Source organism: Gracilinanus agilis, chromosome 3, assembly GCF_016433145.1.
Source record: "Gracilinanus agilis isolate LMUSP501 chromosome 3, AgileGrace, whole genome shotgun sequence".
NCBI lineage: Eukaryota > Metazoa > Chordata > Mammalia > Didelphimorphia > Didelphidae > Gracilinanus > Gracilinanus agilis.
Window position 1 is genome coordinate 247,317,619 of NC_058132.1, and position 7,732 is coordinate 247,325,350.

A 7,732-nucleotide genomic window follows, 5' to 3' on the forward strand; every position below is an offset into this window, starting at 1 on the left:
TTATTCAGGCTATAATGCATCACAGACAAAGAATTCAATGGATAAATGGTATAAAGGATATCATCTGAGAAATGTATGAACAGAAACACAACTGGGCCAGCAACATAGTGGAGTCAAAAGAATACCAATGGAGAGCCCATTGGTATTCATTCAATCCCAACATCAAGTGAATGTGAGGATGGCCCCCATAGTGTTAAGAATACTTCCCCTGACAAATTTAAGGGAGAATATGGACAAGAGTTGCACATAACAAGCAGGCAGAGATAGGTGCCTTCTTCTTAGTGTGTGCTCATATCAAAATTTAGTTATAGATCTAATTATTATTATAATATATAACAAATATATAATCTATAATTTATATAATTAATAATAGATCTATTGATAAAGTAAGGCCATTACATTTAATACAGTCAGTCTATTGGAGAAGGCAGCCAAAACATAGTATAAAGAACATTGAATTTGGAGTCAGAATAACTAGATTTGAATCCAGACTCTGTCTTTCTTTTTTCATCTTTAAATTTGAGATCCTAATATCTGTTTTTCCTACGTCACAGGGCTTCTGTGAGCATATGAATGGTTTTATTTATGTGGCTATAAATATGTGGCAATAATATTAACACACATACATCTCTATATTGTTTTGTAAATTGCATGCTGCTATATAAATTTTATTTATTATTCTGACTCAAGAAGAACCATAAAGATCAACACACATACCAGTTTAAAGATGAGAAAACTGAAGTCCAGAGAAATTTATAAGACTATAGATTTAGAGCTAGAAACTAACTAAGAAACCATCTAATTCAACTCTCTTATTTCATAGATGAGGAAACAGAGGCTTAGAGAGAGTTAGTGGCTTGCTAATAATCAAATAACTAGCAAGTGCCAGGGGTAGCATTCAGACCCAGGTCTTCTTAACTGCAAGTGCAACACCCTCACCACAACACCATGTTCCTTCACATGCCCAAGGTCTTTGGTTGTCATTTGTCACAAGGTAGTCATTTGCCCAGGACTACATACCAAGGTAGAAATATAGAACCATTTTTAAAATTTTTTTATTTAGAATATTTTCTCATGGTTACATGATTCATGTTCTTCCCCTCTCCCTCACACCCCTCCCCTCCATGTAGCTGATGCACAATTCCACCGGTTTTTACGTGTATCATTGATCAAGACCTATTTCCATATTATTAATAGTTGCACTAGGGTGATTGTTTAGCATCTACATCCCTAATAATATCCCCATCAGTTCATGTGTTCAAGCAGTCGTTTTCCTTCTGCATTTCTACACCTACAGTTCTTCCTCTGAATGTGGCTAGTTTTCTTTCTCATAACTCCCTCAGCATTGTTCTGGATCCTTGCATTGCTGTTAGTAGAGAAGTCCATTCTGTTCGATCGTACCACAATGTATCCGTATCTGTATACAGCGTTCTCCTGGCTCTGCTCCTTTCACTCTGAATCAATTCCTGGAGGTTGTTCCAGTTCACATGGAATTCCTCCAGTTCATTATTCCTTTGAGCACAATAATATTCCATTACCAACAGATACCACAATTAGTTCAGCCATTCCCCAATCGAAGGGCATCCCCTCATTTTCCAATTTTTTGCCACCACAAAGAGCATGACCACAAATATTTTTGTTCAAGTCTTTTTCCCTGTGATCTCTTTGGGGGTATAAACCCAGCAATGGTATAGCTGTATCAAAGGGAATGCAGTCTTTTATAGCCCTTTGAACATAGTTCCAAATTGCCATCTAGAATGGTTGGATCAATTCATAACTCCACCAGCAATGCATTAATGTCCCAATTTTGCCACATCCCCTCCAACATTCACCACTTTCCTTTGTTGTCATGTTAGCTAATCTGCTAGGTGTGAAGTGGTACCTCAGAGATATTTTGATTTGCATTTCTCTAATTATGAGGGATTTAGAACACTTTCTCATGTGCTTCTTCATAGTTTTCATTTCTTTATCTGAAAATTGCCTATTCATGTCCTTTGCCCATTTATCAATTGGGGAATGGCTTGATTATTTATACAATTGATTTAGCTCCTTACATATTTGAGTAATTATACCTTTATTAAAGTTTTTTGTTATAAAGATTTTTTCCCAATTTGTTGCTTCCCTTCTAATTTTGGTTACCTAGAGTGCATATATTAACAAATTAAGGGGGCAATGATCAATAAATTGGGCATGCAAATCAGAAAACTAGAAAGTGAACAAATTAAAAATCCCCAGATGAAAACTAAATTAGAGATCATAAAAATTAAAGAAATTAATAAAATTGAAAGTAAAAGAACTATTGAATTAATAAATAAGACTAGAAGCTGGGTACTTTGAAAAAACTAATAAAATTGACAAAGTACTGGTCAATCTAATAAAAAAGGAAAGAAGAAAACCAAATTAACAGTATCAAAGATAAAGAGGGAGACCTCACCTCTAATGAAGAGGAAATTAAGCAATCATTAAAAACTATTTTGCCCATTTATATGGCAATAAATATAGCAATCTAGGTGATATGGGTGAATATTTACAAAAATATAAATTGCCTAGATTAAGAGCAGAAGAAATAGAATACTTGAATAATCCTATATCAGAAAAAGAAATTGAACAAGTCATCAAAGAACTCCCCAAGAAAAAAATCCCCAGGACCAGATGGGATTCACAAGTGAATTCTATCAAACCTTCAAAGAACAACTAATTCCAATACTATACAAACTATTTGACATAATAAGCAAAGAAGGAGTTCCACCAAACTCCTTTTATGACACAAATATGGTACTGATCCCAAATCCAGGTAGATCAAAAACAGAGAAAGAAAACTACAGACCAACCTCCCTAATGAACATAGATGCAAAAATCTGAAACAGAATACTAGCAAAAAGACTCCAGCAAGTGATCATGAGGGTTATTCAGTATGATTAGGTGGTATTTATACCAGGAATGCAAGGATGGTTCAATATTAGAAAAAACATTCACATAATTGACCATATCAACAAGCAAACCAACAAAAATCACATGATTATCTCAATAGATGCTGAAAAAGCCTTTGACAAAATACAACTCCCATTGCTACTGAAAACACTAGAACATTTAGGAATAAAAGGACCTTTCCTACAAATAATAAACAGTATATATCTAAAACCATCAACAAGCATCATCTGCAATGGGGACAAATTAGAAGCATTCCCAATAAGATCAGGAGTGAAACAAGGATGCCCATCATCGCTTCTATTATTTAACATTGTATTAGAAACACTAGCAGTAGCAATTAGAGAAGAAAAAGAAATTGAAGGTATTAAAATAGGCAATGAGGAGACCAAGCTATCACTCTTTGCAGATGATATGATGGTCTACTTAAAGAATCCCAGAAAATCAACTAAAAAGCTAGTGGAAATAATCAACAAGCAAAATTGCAGGATACAAAATAAACACATATAAATCATCAGCATTTCTATATATTTCCAACACATCACAGCAGCAAGAGGTAGAAAGGAAATTCCTAGACAATATAAAATACTTAGGAATCTATCTGCCAAGACAAACACAGGAATTATACAAACACAACTACAAAACACTTTCCACACAATTTAAGCTAGATCTAAACAATTGGAAAAACATTGATTGCTCATGGGTAGGATGAGATAACATAAAAAAATGACCATCCTACCCAAATTAATTTACTTTTTTAGTGCCATACCTATCAAACTACCATTTTTCACTGAATTAGAAAAAACAATAACAAAGTTCATTTGGAAGAACAAAAGATCAAGAATATCAAGGGAAATAATGAAAAAAAACACGTGAAGGAAGGTGGCCTAGCAGTACCAGATCTTAAACTGTATTATAAAGCAGTGGTCATCAAAACAATATGGTACTGGTGAAGAGATAGAAGGGAGGATCAGTGGAATAGACTTGGGGTAAGCAACCTCAGCAAAACAGTCTATCATAAATCCAAAGAGCCCAGCTTTGGGGTCAAAAACCCGCTATTTGACAAAAACTACTGGGAAAATTGGAAAACAATATGGGAGAGATTGTGTCTAGATCAACATCTCACACCCTATACCAAGATAAATTCAGAATGGATGAATGACCTGAATATAAAGAAGGAAACTATAAGTAAATTAGGTGAGCACAGAATAGTATACTTGTCAGATCTTTGGAAAAGGAAAGATTTTAAAACCAAGCAAGAGTTAGAAAAAATTACAAAATGTAAAATAAATCATTTTGATTATATTAAATTTAAAAGTTTTGTACAATCAAAACTATTTTTATGTGATATAGGAAGGAATGTTCCACCACCTCACACCCACTGAAGATGTTTTCTCCAAGTTTGTTGGGATTCATGTGTTTTTGTCATATCCAACTCATTGTGACCCTTTGAGGGGTTTTCTTGGCACAGATACTAGTTTGCCATTTCCTTCTCTGGCTCATTTTACAGATGAGGTGACTGAGGCAAAAAGGGTTAAGTGACCTGCCTAGGGTCACAAGGCTAGGAAGTCTCTGAGGACACATTTGAACTTGGGTCTAGCCCTGGCACTCTATCCACTGTACTACCTGGCTACCCCATTCTCTCCATTGGAAATGGCCAACGTTTTCCAACTAAGAAATGAACTGCATTTAGTAAGAGCCTGTCATTTTGAGAGCAATCTGACCAGATGGATTTCTTCCTGGATTCCTTGAAGCAAAACTGTTAGGTCTTCATTTAAACCTTTTTTGTATAAAGCCTCTTTTGCAAGAGATGTAAATGCATTTTAGGAAATTCTAATAATCCCATGTTTATTGAGTAAAAGAAATGGTCTAGACCTCGGGTAGATAAGTAGGAATCACTCAGTTCTACAATCAAGCCATAGCTCAATTTAAGAGGACAGATACTAAAAAGAATGGCACATCTAACAGAGGAGCCATCCAACAGCTGTTGAATGCTGTTGAAAAATTAGACCCATTATTACAGGACACAGAAAGAAGATATTAGGTAGAACCACCACCTCCATAAACCAGAGTCTCCTAGAGGTTGTTTTTCATCCCTTTCTGTGTAAAGGAACAAACTTGGTAACTTTTAAAACAGATTGCTGTGTGGTCCCTGCCCTGAGGCTGTATGATCTAAGGAAAAGTCTCATATTCTGCTAACACTTCTGGAAACAAGTTCCGCTTGCAAAGCCCTGCTATTGCTTATGGATTTTGTGCCACAGAGCCATACACTGTCATAAGCAGAAGCCCTCAAAGTTGTGAGGAATTTTGAAAGGAGTTAAAATGCAAAGTAATCATTTTTGAGGCAATTACAAATATCATGTAGGAATAAGTTAGGCATAGTCTGATTTTCTAGGGTTAGTGGAAAGAAAGGGGTTTTGAGATAAGCCCTGGGAAAGGATTCTGGGTAAGAAAGAAAGGGGGAAAACCCCTGGATTTGACTGCTGTACTAAGTAACCAAAGTTAGAGATGGAAAGCTTTGGATTAACAAACCAGACTATCCCTAACTTATTCCTACAATCATATGCATACAGGGAAACAAATTTAAAACCACCTACTTGTGATCATAGAAAGCCCACAGCTTTGGCAGCACTGGTACTGAGTGTCACTGAGAAGAAGTCCTTCAGTGAGTCTCTGGAAGGGACTCAGCTCTCCCTAGATTTCTACTGCTCTGAAAGAAAAACTTTCAAAATCAAATCAACAAATATTTTCATTTGTTTCAGTTTCGTGTAGAAATAATTTTCAACAACTGGTTTCTGAGATTTTTGGACTCAGATTTTCTCCCTCCTTCCATTCCCTCACCCCTCTAATATAGGTTGTACCAGTGCTTTCCATGCAACACATATTTCTATATTGTTCTTGTCATGATGGAAGATGCCTATCATAAATACCGTAAAAAAAAACACAAAGGAAATAAAGGAGAAGGTGGCATGCTTAAATCTTTGATCAGCCTCCAACAGTTCCTTCTTTGGCTGAATCAACAAAATATTTATTAAAAACTAACAGCAAGACATTGTACTCACCTCTGGAGATATAAAGACAAAAATTAAACTCATCCTCAAGGAATTTCTATTTTATTGGAGGAATATATATATATATATATATATATACATAACTACAAAAGAAAGTTTCAGGTTGGAGAAGGCCCTGAGGATAATATCAACCAGGTCTTGACGGGGGTCAATGCAAAATTTTCAAGAAATTAAATGAGTAATCAAATGTCTTTTTTTTTCCTCAATGTTCTCTTCCGTGGATGTGAATTAGCTTAACAGCCTGGTTAACAGTTGCTGTTATTGGATCTAACTCTTTGTAACCCCACTTAGAGTTCTCTTGGCAGAGATAATGGAGTAGTCTGCCAGTCCCTTCTCCAGCTTATTTTCAAATGAGGAACTGAGGCTAACAAGGTTAAGGGACTTGCCCAGAATCACACAGCTACTAAATGTCTGAGGCCAGACTTGAACTCATGAAGGAAGATGAGTCTTCCTGATCTCAAGCCCAATACTCTATTCACATAGTACCCAAAGTAATAAAAAGACTCTTGAATAAATGTTTCTTCTCCCATTTATAGTCATGTTTTTAAACTCAAGTCAAGTGAAAAACCAAGTGCTCTCAGATGGCAGTTCACAGTTGAAAAAAACAAGCCTCTGAAGGTTTTTCTTTTTAACTAAATGTTTTAGTCTCTCCCTTGATCTCTAATTTGAAAATAGCAATACATCCTTCCATTCAAAAATCAAAACCAAAGACAATCTCAGAGTAGACATTAATATGCCCAGAAACTTTCTCCCAACGATTTTTGTTGTTGTTATAAATAGACGAAGATGACTTGTAATAATGGTAAAAATAATCCTCTTATTGGAATATTTTTTGCATTGGTCAACATGGCTCTTGATAACAAGTATAATGTCCTTCTGTTGCATTATTTTTGGTCATCGTTATGTAAATGGTCTTCCACATTTCAGAGTGTACCCTTGTGCCAGAACCGAACTCTTGCCTTACTGATGAAGGGGAAGACCACCTGGAAATACAAGGACAACAGCACTGTTGGGCAATCGTGACCCCTTTTCTCCTTGGGGCAGATCTGCGCTACAACCTCCCATAAAGCCTTGGTGCCCACACTCACCAGGCCATGCCCAATCGATCCCACAGAGTTTGACTTTGCATTCAGAGGAGTTATGAAGGATTTATTCCTGAAGAGTCTCCAACCTCCCTAGGCCAGCTCCAACCCTTGAGCGGCCTGGGGCATTTTTCTTTCCTTCAAGTACAAAAATTGAACATCTACCCTTTTTTACATTTTCACTTGGTGCTTCCAAATTAATCCTTATTGAATTGCAAATCCTTATTGAATCAACAATGAGGGGAAGATGTGGAATGAAGAACAACTGATTTCACACAAGCCTAGAGCTTATACTTTGGGGAACTTCAAAGTATTTTAACACACTGTGTGGATTTATGCAATTGGGCTCCTGCCAGTCTGCCTATTGTGAGGGATAATGCAGTTCTCCTTTGCTGAAGAGCTGGTGGCTGTGGGAGCTCTCTCATCCATGGAGGTGGTTGGCAGCAACTGACCCTGATCAACCAGTCGATGCTCCTGTGCAGTGCCATCAGTCACTTTGCCAGCTGGCATCTAAATTGCCTATGCCAGGGATGCGATCACATTAAAACCAAACACAGGGCTCTAACTGTCCAGCTAATAGATGGCATTTGTTTGAAACTAAGTATAAAAAACTCCATAAGGCCTAAAATTCAATAAATGAAAGGAAAAAAA